At 36.7% G+C, this 13,742-nt stretch overlaps 1 protein-coding gene across 4 annotated transcripts in view; it reads right to left on the minus strand.

The window, feature by feature from the left end:
- ATF2 (activating transcription factor 2) overlaps positions 1 to 10,803 on the minus strand; it is an 88,771-nt gene extending 77,968 nt beyond the window's left edge. Inside the window, exon 1 of one of the 4 annotated variants that reach the window (XM_079133108.1) lies at positions 10,599 to 10,803. The gene's annotated coding sequence lies outside the window, so the exon portion shown is untranslated. Of the gene's footprint in view, positions 1 to 8,331; positions 8,410 to 10,370; positions 10,565 to 10,598 lie in introns of those variants that run through there. The other 3 variants (XM_079133111.1, XM_079133110.1, XM_079133109.1) reach the window with 3 other exon arrangements.
- Between the last annotated feature and the right edge of the window lie 2,939 nt (positions 10,804 to 13,742).

Below are 13,742 nucleotides of genomic sequence, written 5' to 3' on the forward strand. Positions count from 1 at the left end.
TACTGTGTTAGTGCCACACCATAACATCCAAGGGATCCAGTTTATGTGCCACTTATTTGGAAACAGCTTGACTTTTTTGTTTTGTTACCAGGAATTGAATCCAGGGATGCTTGACCACTGAATCACATTCCCAGGCCCTCCTTTTTTTAAATTTAGAGATAAGGTGTCACCAAGTGACTTAGAGCCTGAGGCTGGTTTTGAACTCATGATCCTCCTTGCCTTAGCTTCCCAAGCCACTAGGTTTATAGGCATGCACCACCATAGCCAGCCAGCATGACGTTTTTATAGCTCCATGGTTGGGATTAGGTTCTGCTCTAAGGACAGAAAACTCAAACAATGGCTTAAATTATTCAGAAATTTAAGTCCAGAACCACTATCATGAGGAACCCAGCACCTCTATTTTGTTGCTCTGCCTTCCTCACTGTGGCTTCCCCTTCATTGTTTTAAAATGACTGTTCAAGCTCTAGCCATTACCTCTGGTGAACAGAAAGGAAGAGAAGAAAAGTTAAGCAACAGCTTCCCTTTAAGAAAACTTTTCAGAACTCTCATAGGAAACTTCTGTTCACATTCCATGAACCAGAACTTGGTCACACAGCCAAAGCTGACAGGAAGGCTAAGAAACATTTATTTTACCACACACTTAATTAGAAATTGCAATATCTACCACTAAACAGAAAAAAGGGAATAAATACTGGTGGACAAGCAGCTATTTATGTCCTCATACCCATTTCATTTTAAAGTGTAAGGTGGTTAGATACATCATAGAAATGAGTCCGCAGTCTACTAAAGGGAGCTTTCAAAAGTAGGTCCTGCCAATGGCAAAGACCAACCTTCTAACAATAAAAGGTCAATCTGTATGTGACAAAGGAAGAAGGGAAAAATCTGAAGACCAGAATGACAAAGAGAGAGCAAAAAAGCAACCTGAATCATTGTTTGGGAGCCCAAACTCACATAAACAACTCACAAAACACAAAAATTATTAGAACCATTATGTAAGTAATGTCATGCCAGAAGTGAGAGTGGGGAAACATGTTGCAGAAAGCTCAATTACTAGCTGCATTTGGAAAAGGTAATGAAATTGGAAGCATGATGTTCAAAGGAAAAGTATTTTCCTCTACCATTATCACAGGACTGTGTTCCCACTATCAGGCCAAGTATGAATTTGGACTTTCCTATTGCAGACTGTTGTGAAGAGGGGCTACCAATAACTAAAACAATAAAGAAAAAGCTGTAAGAATAAAAAAAAGAAGGGCTACTACGTTTTAGCTTAATAAGACTGGCTGAAACATTCTATTATATTTAAAACTTGGATGGGACATTGGAAAGACTCAATTCAAAGCTGGCAACAAAACTGTTTTAAATACAAACTGTTCCCTACAGGAAAAAGGGCTCAAATAGGATTATTTAGTTATACAAATGTAAAATGGGACTATAAATGTAACAGCAATTTAAAGGACAAATGGCACTATGGGATAACATAAATGTTCACCTATTCTAGGGGGATATGATTTTTTTTCAAATTGTTTTCTTTCAGAGAAATGTTTATTTTGTAAATTAGGCTTTAAGTCTTCCTATTTGTATAATCATATAGACTTTGATGATTAAACTACTGCCTTTTTTCTTTTTTACCTTGAAAGGCACATATGTAAGAATCTTTACCACAAAATATCCTACCTATGGTATATGCATTACTTATAATTAGATATAGCTAACCTGAGGATAGAATTTCTACCAAAAGGTGTGAATACTGCTAATTATTAAGCATCATGGTTAACAGTCAAGTACTGTGCCAGGTAATAGGCCCCCCAAAAAAGGTATTAGTGTTAGAAAGAAATCAATCCTTTCTTGGACATGAACTCAGAAGAGTCTAACATACCTAAGGGCAATTCAGTGTGGTAGAGAGAAGGTGACATTTGTCCTTTGGGAGAACAAGAGCTAGACAGGAGTGGAAAAGTCTTAGAAAGTGGCAAAGGGAGACCAGTAGAGAGGAAAGGGACCAGCAGAAGAGAGGGAAAAGGGATATCTTGAGAACTAATAAATTATATTGTTATATCATGTGCATAAAAATATGTAAAAATGTAAAATGTAAAAATGATTCCCACTATTACATATAATTATAATGCACTAAAAATATGGAAAAAAGAAATCAATGAGAAATTTTGAAGTTAAATGTGTATTTGTTATAAAGTATGACAAAAGTGACTAATAAGATATTTTTATTTGAAACATTAAAATACACTGGATTCAAATAAAATTATATTGGAGGAATGGAACAAAATAACATTTTAATAAAAAAATTTCCAACTGTTAAAAGATAATTCACATTTTTTAAAACCAATAATAGTATCAAATCATTATGGCAATTGGTATTTACAACAGTGGTTATCTATATTTAGAAAAACTAGGTGGGAGGGGTGGGGGGGAAGGAAAAAATAACGGAATGAATCAAACATCATTACTCTATGTAAATATATGAATATGCAAATGATATGCCGTTACTTCATGTACAGACAGAAACAACGTGTATCCCATTTGTTTACAATAAAAATAAATTTAAAAAAAGAAAAAAAAAAGAAAGAAAAACTAGGGATATTGATCAAATTATAATGTCGTATGCATACAACAACAAATCTCACCATTATATACAACTGTAATGCATCAATAAAAAATGCGGAGAAAAAAATAATAAAATGCATTAGAAATGGAAAAAAGGAAAGAAATTATAATTTTCTTTTTGCAGTACTGGGACTGAACCCAGGGCCCCACATTTGCTACCATGAGCTATAACCCCAATCCTTTTGTTATTTTTTGAGACAGGTTCTCACCTAATGCCCAGCCTAGCCTTGAACTTGCAATCCTCCTGTCTCTGACTCTCAAGTAGCTAGGAATGCAGGCATGAGCTACTTTTCAACTATCCACACTCAGATGAAAATTTTAGGAAGCAATTTAGTAGAAATGTACAGTGGTCTACTTTATGAAATTTCTTTTCAGAAGAATATGTGTGTAGTAGGTAGAATAGCCCCCAAGATGTCCATGCTCTAATTCCTGGAACCTCTGAACAGATTATATTACATGGCAAAGGAACTTTGTAGATATACAGATTACAGATCCTAAAACAAAGAGAAGATCCTCAGTTATCTAGGTAGGCCTGGTCTAGAACACAGAACTTTGTCCATCTGGAGTCAGACAGATACAGGCAAAAAAGAAATCAGACAATTTAGATGCATGAGAGGACCTGATCTGCCATTATTACAGGAGGACACATGAATAACATTTCAGCTTTTAGAAGCAAAGAGCAGATCTTGGTTGATAACAAGCAAGGGAAGGGGGATGACAGTCCTAAGCATTGGAATTCAGTCAACAACTTGAATGAACTTGGAAGTGGATTCTTCCCTGGAGACTCCAAAAAGGAACACAGCACTGTCGACACATTGATTTTGGTTTTGTAAGACCCTACACACAGAATGAAATTCTGTCAGTTGTGACAACATTGATGGAATTAGAGATCATTAGCAAAGTGAAATAAGACAAACTAAAAAAAAAAAAATCATGTGATTATGCTCTCATGTAAAAAAAAAAAAAAAAAAAACCGATCTCATAAGTTGAGAATGGAATGGTGGTTACCAAAGGTTGCAGATCAGAGGGGAGAGAAGGATGGGGGAAAATTGACCAATGGGTACTAAGTTACAGTGAGTGATAAGACACTCCTGTGTGGTACTGCACAGTAGAGTGACTATAGGTAAAAATTATGTACTGTGTATCTTGAAAAGCTAAAAGAGATGGGCTGGGCGTGGTGGTGCACGCCTATAATCCCAGTGGCTCAGGAGGCTAAGACAGGAAGATCTCGAGTTCAAAGCAAGCCTCAGCAAAAGTGAGGCACTAAGCAACTCAGTGGGACTCTGTTTCTAAATAAAAAAACAACAACAACAACAAAAAAACGATATAGGGCTGGGGATGTGGCTCAGTGGTTGAGTGCCTGAATTCAATCCCCAGTACCCCACCGCCAACAAAAAGGTAAAAAAAAAAAAGGAATTTGAATGTTTTCAGCAGGAAGAAAAGATAGATGACTAAGATATAGAAATGTTCCACCTGACTTAAATACTATACAATGTATACATACATCAAAATATCACATGGTACCCCGTTGTTACGCACAATTTTTGTTTTTAGGTATCAGAAAAAAATTAAATGAACCCAAACGAATGATTCAACTGACCTTACCTAGACTGCTGACCTCCAGAAAATGAGATAATAAATTTGTATATTTTTAGATGCTCAGCATGTGGTAATTTGTAAGGCAGGAACAGAAAATTAATGTAGGAAGATGTATTTGTATCCCACAACTTCAAGGACAGCAGCACCTTATAGGCACAAAGTTTTCTGCGCTTTGATTGATTGATTGTGGTGTTAGGGATTGAACCTAGGGCCTCATACATGCTAGGCAAGCACTCTACAACTGAGCTATACCCCAACTCTATAATTTCCTTCTTTTATCTTAGTTGAGTGCAAAAAATGCAAGAAATGATCCTAGAGCTCACCTTGGGAACAGCAATATGGTCATAATAGCAACTCTAAACCCAGGAGTCTGAAAACCTGTAGTCATGAGGTAGAAATATTTCACTCTTTCAAGTACCTCTGATTCCCTATACTAGGGAAATCTAAATAGAATGATTACACAACGATCCTCTTCAGTAAGAAACAACATGCACTTCAAGGTTGTCAAAAAGAATTAAAGAAAACAATATATGCAATTACAAGTTTATAGCAAGTTTTTCTGCAATATTTTTCTTTTTTTTTTTTTTCTTTCCACTTCCTTTCTTTTTTCTTTCATTACTGGGTCCTTTAAAAATAAGCTATACCCCCTGCTCCCTTTCTCTCTCTTTTTAATTTATTTTTTTGGTACCAGGAATTGAACCCAGAGGCACTTAACCACTGAACCACAGCTCCCGTCTTTTTATTTTGAGATAGAATCTTGCCAGTTGCCGAGGCTAGTCTCAAACTTGCTATCCTCCTCCTTAACCTCAGGAGTTGCTTGGATTTCAGGTGTGTGCTACCATGCCTGGTTGGTCTCCCTAAATTTTGGAGGCTGGCCTTGAGCTTTCAATCCTCCTCTCTCTGCCTCCTGGGTGACTGGGATTATAGCACACACACCACACCAAGCTTACTTTAACTTTTGATATACATTCTCCTAATGCCTAATCAACACCTAATCTTACTCTCTTACTTTTAAGGCCAAAAACTAAAAATTACATATTACAATTATAATGCACCAATTAAAAAATGTAGAAAAAAGGTCAAATATTTTTTAAAACTACATATTTAATGTCAAAATCCTCTGAAAATTAAACTAATCTTTAACCCATTGATTTATTCATAAAATTGATGTTTATTTCATTAATAGAAATAAAACTCAAACATGAGAAAAATATAAACCTAATTTTAATGAGAAAAGCAGCAGTTTTTGTTTTTCATCTACTCACAGAAGATATAACAGATGTCTTTCACATACATTGTAATTCTTAAGAGTATACTAAAGTTTTGATGAAATTCCTCAAAGCTGATGGGACACACAAAGATCACGCCAGACTTCTTTTTTTATTATTATCATTTTTTTGCAGTTGTAGATGAACAGAATGCCTTTATCTTGCTTATTTTTATGTGGTGCTAAGGACTGAACCCAGGGCCTCACACAATCTAGGCGAGCGCTCTGCCACTGAGCTACAGCCCCAGTCCCATGTCAGACTTCTTCAGACTATAGTACGAGTATGTGACTACCTCAGTATCCCAAAAATATTCTTTAATAAAAATATCAGTAGTCTAATTGTTAATTCAATTTCATTTTTAAAGTGAGTTGATCATTTTTAGTTCTCTAACCCCTGTTTTATGGACGGTAAGCAAGTTCTTGCTTTACAGTTTAAAATTACAACAGAATAACACTGAAAGTATATAAATACAAATAACTTACAGATTAAGAGTTATGCATATGAAGTGAGTGGAAGTCTTACTATAGTAAGATTTGTATATAGTTAGATTTGGTAATGGACTCAGTCATGTGTTATGATGTCCACAGCATTCTTTTACCTAAAGATAGATGAATGAAATATACCTATTGTTGCTTTTTACCCTAATAACTTAGGTTTTTTTGTAAAAGTAAAAAGAAATAGAAATTCACAGTTCACTAAGAACTACAATAATTTATAGTCATCACCACTACTAATAATACATTAAAATTTCTCATTTACAAAGAGGGCACGAACATCATTTACAAAGATAAACTATAGTTTATATGTAACTCCCCTCATAACACTAGTAAACTCACCTCTCCCCTTTTCAAAGTATGTCCAACTTCAGGTAAGTGAAAGTGCTATTACTAATGGGAAAAGCCCCCAATCCTAATCCATATTTCAACCATCATTAATATCTACTTTACCAACAACAAAAGATATCAGTGACTCTCAACAGTGTGGTTGAGAATTGATAATGTAATTACATTACTTGAATAATTACTAAGGATTAAAAAAAAAACAAACATTAGGACTGGTTATTTTATCATAATCTCTTATGGGGAAGAAATAAAAGGTCTCACTAGATTGTTTATAGTGAAACTGGCATTGAAGAAAAAGACAATGGATTTTAAGAAAATTACAGTATATTTTTATCAGCTGAAAACATGGACACACTATAATACTAAAAATCTGATATGGAAAAAGTTTAATTTGGGGAAAAGGGTCATACATGGAACAAAAAATAAGTGATACTCTCTTAAAAGGATTTATGAAAATTCTAAATTAGTAAATTCCACCACAAATAGGTTCCTAGGGAAAACCCAACTTTGTTGCCAAACCTACCAAATTGGTATATTATCTTCAAGTCACATCATAAGTATCAAGAGGCTGTGCTATATTATTTCTGAATGAACTTCAACGATTATATGAGTTCTCATTAAGTTTCTGACAGTTTTAAGCATTGTAAAAACATTATTTGAATACTTAACAAGGTTTACAGTTAAATGTTATTCTCCTTAAAGGAAACTGAGGTACAGAGAAGACATAATTTGTTCCACGACATAACACAGCTCACAAGTGGTAGACTCATAACAATCTGGCCCCTAAAAACCATCCCAAAACCCTGACTACATACTTACTATGTGCCAGAAGAAGATGTCAAAGAAACAAAACCTTAGTCAATTTGGTTATAACACACATATTCTTTATTTGAAGGATTACCTACAGGGCAATGAATTTGACATTTTGAATCTTAATAATTCAAAGTGACAAATTCATAAGACAGAAATCCTATGAAATCTATAGTTAAGTCTATAGCCCTAAAACCCTGAATATGCCTGATCTTGTCTGAAATCTACAATTCAGAAAGTAGAAAAAAATGAAATATAAAATACTTGTCCCAACTATAACATCATATGGTTGACTAAATAATCTTACAACTACTAAATAAAACAACTTAGTTCCATTAATAATTCCAAATTAAGCAATCACATCTTACTTAATAAGCACAATCCCAAAGTCGGCAAAATTATGACAAAGCTACTGCATTCATAGTCTGATGGCACCGTAAACTTGTTCAGCTCTATTTGGGGAGAAGTAAAAATTTAGCAACTGTAGAAACATTTATATCCTTTCAGCAGTAATCCCACTTGAGATTAGTATTCTATATGAACAATTCAAAAGAAAAAAAAGATACATGAACAGAGCTGCTCTATTTAATGTTATTGAGAGGAATAAAGTAAAAACAATTATTTCCCCTTGGGGCATTTAGAATTGAGGAAATTTTAGCAGTAATTTGGCTATCACTTAATCATTAAATACTACAAAAGTTAGAAAAGTAAAATAAAATTTATTTATGATATCTGTAAAAACTATAGTATGTATGTGCAAATTAGAAGAAAACAAGAATAATGCAAACAATTATTCACTGGTATGGTAAAACTGGAGTTGATCTCTAATCAAATGGTGCTCCAATAAATCTTCAATAAATAAAAGGAAATATAGTAGAGTAAGCGGTAAGTGGTAAAATTAAGAAAAAAAAAACACTAAAATTGGAAAAACAAAGCTACAAAGTTGGAATGCAAAAGATTAGGTTCTATATAGTAAACTAAGAAACATTTCAAAAATATTTATAAATTTAAGGTCAATGTTAGAGATGAAGGTAACCATGTACTAACTACCAAATAACCAAGGTTTATTTGGTTATTTTGCCAATTACAATTATTTCCACTCTTTCTTCAACAATAATTATTATACCATATACTGAGTTCTCATTAGATTCCTGACATCATTGTAAGCATTGTATAAACATTATTTGAATGCTTACAAAAAAGGCTTTTAGGGCTGGGGATATAGCTCAGATGGTAGAGTGCAGCACAAGGCCCTGGGTTCAAATTCCCAGCACCACAAAAAAAAAAAAAAAAAAAAATCACTTTATCACTTTATTTCAAATCACTTTATTACCATTGCCAAAATGCCATGTCCAGCCCGAAAAATTTGCATTTAAGTAAGGAAGACTTTACTACTTTATGTTTTCTAAGGATATTTTAATTAGAAAAACGAAGAGAAAGAAATACCAGCTTATAGATATATTTCGCATTAGGAGGAAGAGCTTGAAGAAAAAAATGAGTGGAATTAGCATGAATGATGAAATTGTTTACCTGATATAGCAATTTAATTTAGTAGCAAACAACATAAATCATTAAAACTAAAGGTTTTCAAAATACAAAAATTTAAGTTAAAAAAATTAGGTGATTTCATGAGAGTAAATGCTAGTTATAGGTAGGTTTTTGATGGATAGAAGATATTTTTTTAAACAATACCTATCCTATATAGTTTCCAAATTATGAACACCAATAAAAGCACCCCTCCAATTATTTGTTAAAGAACTGACATAACATTTCCTACTATCAATTTAGTTTAAAAATAATGCTCCAAATAAAAAAAAAAAACAGGAATTTCTGGGTTACATATTTAATAGGTAATAATATAATGCCCTTAAGACAAAATAAGCTTTTTCATTAGTTTTTTAAAAAAGAATGACAGAAAATGCAATCAGATCTACAGAAGGCATTATATACCTTAAACATACACAAAAGTTCCTGAAGATCCTTAATTGATAAATACAAAACACCTAAATTCTAAATTACTACAATATTAGATTAAAAAAATTTAAAAACTCAATGGCAGTAACACCCTCAAAGCAAGAAGAAACGTCTTAGGAAGACAGCACACACATCACTTGTAAATCTGAAAGATTCTTAGGAGTTATTTTATAAAAACTATTACACAATTATCAATAGCCTTAAAAATACATGAACTGTCTTAATTCTTTCTTTGATGTGAATAGTGACCTTTTTTTTTTTTAAACCATACTTGTCTAAAATATGACTATTACTGGCAATGGCAATAATGGTGGTTAGGAAGGTCTTCAAATACAACAAAAAGTGTGCTCAGATCCTCTGAGCAGTGTTTGTTCTGATTTCAATATACATTACATGCATGTATTGTGACTGTCTCCATAATGTATAATCCCTAAGAAATTGTTAACTTTCACATTATAATTTAGGGATTAGTCAAAAAGGTCTAAGATCCATCAGGAGTAACTCCTTTTACTCCAATATATTCATGATAGTTTTGCTCTTGGTTTCATCAGTTTTAAGACTCGCCATTAAGGAAAGACAATTTTATACTACCTAGAGGCACAAAAATAATCTCCAGCTCCTCCTCCTTTTCCTAGCTTTGGTTCAAGGAGCAAGCATGGAACACACACACACACACACACACAATCCCTCGGTCCTGGTCCCTAAGGCATTGATAAAAAGCACAGATAATTTCCCTACAGAAGCTCTGCAGTTCATCCATGCAGGTAAAAAACAGGAGACGATACTAGAGTCAATCTGCACCCACACTTCAGCCCCGCCCCACCTGGAAAAAGTGGGGGATGGCGGGAGAGTGAGGGTGGCAGAAAGGACAGAAAAGGCCGAGGGCTTCAGGTTCCAGGGTCTCCATACCATTCCTTACACCAGATTCCACCGAAATCTGGGACTCAGACCTTTTTCCAGCAGCGCCTCCCAATCTTCCCAAGCCATTACCAACACGGTCCTCAACAGCCTGGGTCCTGGGTGGGGAGACCAGAATGGGCCCTCTGCTTGCCCAATCCAAGGACTGAGGAAGGGGGTGTCCACAAGGAGACCCAGACACAGTACTGGACGGATTCGTCGTGCGCCCAGGGACCTCTCTGAAGTGACCACAAGAGGAGATGGTAAATCGGAGGGAGGGGTGTAAGAGGAGCCGTTATTCCTTTTTCCTCTTCGTTAGGAAAGCGCGCGAGAGGGAGGGGCCGAAACAACCAGCGCCAGTTACCTAGCGGTCCCGTCCCGCCGCTCAGGCTCCTGAAGCCGACGACGCGCGCAGCTGAGGTAGCGGCACTTTCACCACTGCCCTAAGGGATGGGGATCCGGGCAGCAGCGCCCCAAGGGATGGGAAGCGGGGGGGTGGGGACTACGGTGAGCGACGTCGCCATGTTAGCGCCTTCTTTCTCCGTATCCCTACAGTCTCTAGTTCTGCGGCCCTCTCCCCATCACTACTCACCTTTCCAAGTCACTAATTCATCATCCTTTCCGTCACCCGGGTGCCCAGAGCACAGCCGTGTTTACAAACTACCCCTGGAGGAAAGGGCTGAGCCGCACTTTAAAGGCCACGGGCTCCCACAGGCTTCCGTCCTCTCTCGCGAGAACGGACTGACAACCCTTCTCTCCGCCCTACTCCCGGCATCCCCGCTTTCTTCTCGCGCCCCTCCCTCCACGCACACGCCCCTTCTTGCCTTTCCTCTGAGGGAGTGCCTCCGGGTCAGGTGATTCCGTCCGGCGTAGGGAAGGGGACGGGTCCTCAGGAAGGCGGGTTTGGAGAGGGCGGGAACCAAAGAATACTTGGATGCTGACGATTGGACAAGCAGCCCGAAGGGCGGGAAGCTGCTCTGGCGCGGGCGGGACCAGAGAGCCAAAGGAGCCAAACTAGCCTCTTCATAGGCAGGGGGCTGCGGAACGCTGTGATTGGCAGCCAGCCGGAGGCGGCAGTGGTTGTTGGGCGCGGGAGCAGGTGGCGGTGGAGGGCCCGGGAGGAGGTTGGCGGTGAGGTAAAGAAAGGCGAACCCTGGAAAGGCTGCAAGTGACTGCAGTGAAGGCAGGAAGCGGCCTCCAAGCCCAGCCCCGAGAGTTGGGTGTTAACGTTTTTTGTCACTTCCCGGCCTTTTCTAGGGATATGGGTAAAATGTAAGGAGGCGCGCCTCTGACGCCCCCCTCCGCAGGCTGCCCTGAAGCCTGAGATGGGAAGCTTCTGTCAAACAGGCTTGAGAGGGCAGATTTTGCCAGTAATCCCCACACCCCTACAAACCAAAAACAAGAAAAGCCCAAACCTACACGTCTAAAGAGAAACTAGATAGGTCAATTCTAAATAGAAAAGAAAAAGCCGAGTTCTAAGTTGGTTTTGTTCAAATTTTACTATGGTAAACAGGAGATTCTTCAACCTTTCTCAGCAGCAAATGCAGTGTATGATGTTAGCAAATGGTTATGTTTGGTATCACCATAATTGAAAACAAGGCAACAACCTATTTCTGAGAAAATGCTCCATACTATAGTGTGTTCGATTGTCTTTTACTTATTATAGATAAAATATTTCAATTTCAGTAGCGATCATTTCAGTCCTTTATGATTTAAATAACCTCATATTAATGATTTAAAGAGGACCAGAAAAGAAAGTTATACCCCATTTGTGTACAATGAATCAAAAAAAATGATAATAAATAAAATAGGCACTAAATACCATCTACTTTATAGGATTCTTGTGAGAAGTAAATGATTAAATATACATTAATACATAACATGTTCAGAACACTGTGAAATACACTAAGTAGTCAATAAATATTATCTGCTATTCTAAAAAAATAAGGAGGACCAAAGAACACATTAGAATATCACACAAAAATGGCACTCTTCCAACATTATTCTACTGCTTAGTAGGTTGTTGCAATGCCTAAAAATGTCTGATAAGTTTGAAAATAACTTTTTAAAATGTATAGGGAAGACCATTTGATTAGTGTAACAGGACAAAAGGCCGTCTTCACAACTGGATTTGATACAGGTACAGTCCTAAAAGCACAGAAAGTAGAATGGAGTTGAAAATATTCCTTCTTAATATTGCTTTATGATTCTCTATACAAACTAAAGATCTCAAAGTTAATTGTAGGGATATTGGTTGTTCAATATATAGACAAGTTGAAAAATATGATCAGGAACCCTGTGAAAATTTGCAATAATTATCAAAAAAAGCAAGCTTTTCTCAATGCCTTGTTTTTTTCCATTTGTTCAAGACTGATTTCTAGTCTATAACAATTGTAATTGTCTAGTCACAAAATGTATTCTCAATCTCTCCACATCGAAGTGAAACATTGTTAGAAGAGTTTGGGGAAGAGTATGTAGGAGTTAATGAACGGGCAGTTCAATAATGATATCTGGCATGAAAGTGAAGTTCTAATGGCATTGGACCTTTTAATAGGTTTCTAGGCTGTGTACATGTATGTGAGCCAACTCAATCTTCTTTTAAAACCAATTTTAATTACCCAAGAAATATGAAAGAAGCCAAATTATTAACACTGGTTAGTTCTTAAAATGAAAGCACCAACCTATAATAGCAGTAATATTGCAGTAGTGTTAGTATAGTATAACACTAATTTTATCACCAAAACATCATCTGCTCTGTTCTTATGATGAAAATGATAAACAAAAATATGTGATTGACAGATCATAAATCATTAGATACAGAAGACATTCACGAAAATGGTGCTTCTCTCCATCTGACAAAATATCTGATGATAAAAACTATAAATGTTAAGGCATTTCAAAAGAACTTTGAGTCAATTAGAGTAGATTTTTTTAAAAACCTATTTTTCCATTTGTACATATTAAAAATTTTAAATTATTTTCTCCAGTTTATTTTCATTTTCAATTGGCAGTACCTTTTGTATTTAATTTTTTCTCCTTATTCCTCCTCCAGTTTGTAGTCAGTAGTTAATTTTGTAATGTACAAAGCTGCTCTCCCCGCCCTTTCCATTGCAGCCATTTCCCCACCTCCCAACTACTGTCAGTCTGTGAACATCCTAGCTATCCATTGGTTCATCAGTCAGCTTGCAAGTATCCTTCTCCATTATTGGTCCCCTGTTAACCCGGCAGAATTCAACTGCCTCAGGGTAGCTATCCCGCCATCTTTTTTCTCTTGTTTTTCTCTCCCCTTGACTCACTTTCTTTCTCCTCCTCGCTTTTCACACTCTTGTGCACACCCTTTCTCTTTCCTTTTCTTCTCATTTTCTCTCTTACCCTGCAGGGATACACTTTGCTTAATAAACTCCCTTATGTGATTTCCCGTGTCCTGCATGGTTTTCTTGGGATCCCTTACAAATTTATCTACACAATACCTAGATGTTGTTGATTGTTTTGGGCACTGGGCATTGAACCTAGAGGTGGTCAACCATTGAACCACATCCTCAGCCCTTTATTTTTTTAGACAGGGTCTCACTGAGTTGCTGAGGCTGGCCTTGAATCTGTGATCCTCCTGCCTCAGTCTCCCGAGTTGCTGGGATTACAGTTGTGAGCCACAACACCTGGCTGGAAAGTATTATTATTTTTGCAGTGAGGGGATTGAACCCAAGGCCTATGCATCCAAGGCAAACATGCTACCTTT

Source organism: Sciurus vulgaris (assembly GCF_902686455.1).
Source record: "Sciurus vulgaris genome assembly, chromosome: 3".
In the NCBI taxonomy this organism is placed as follows: domain Eukaryota; kingdom Metazoa; phylum Chordata; class Mammalia; order Rodentia; family Sciuridae; genus Sciurus; species Sciurus vulgaris.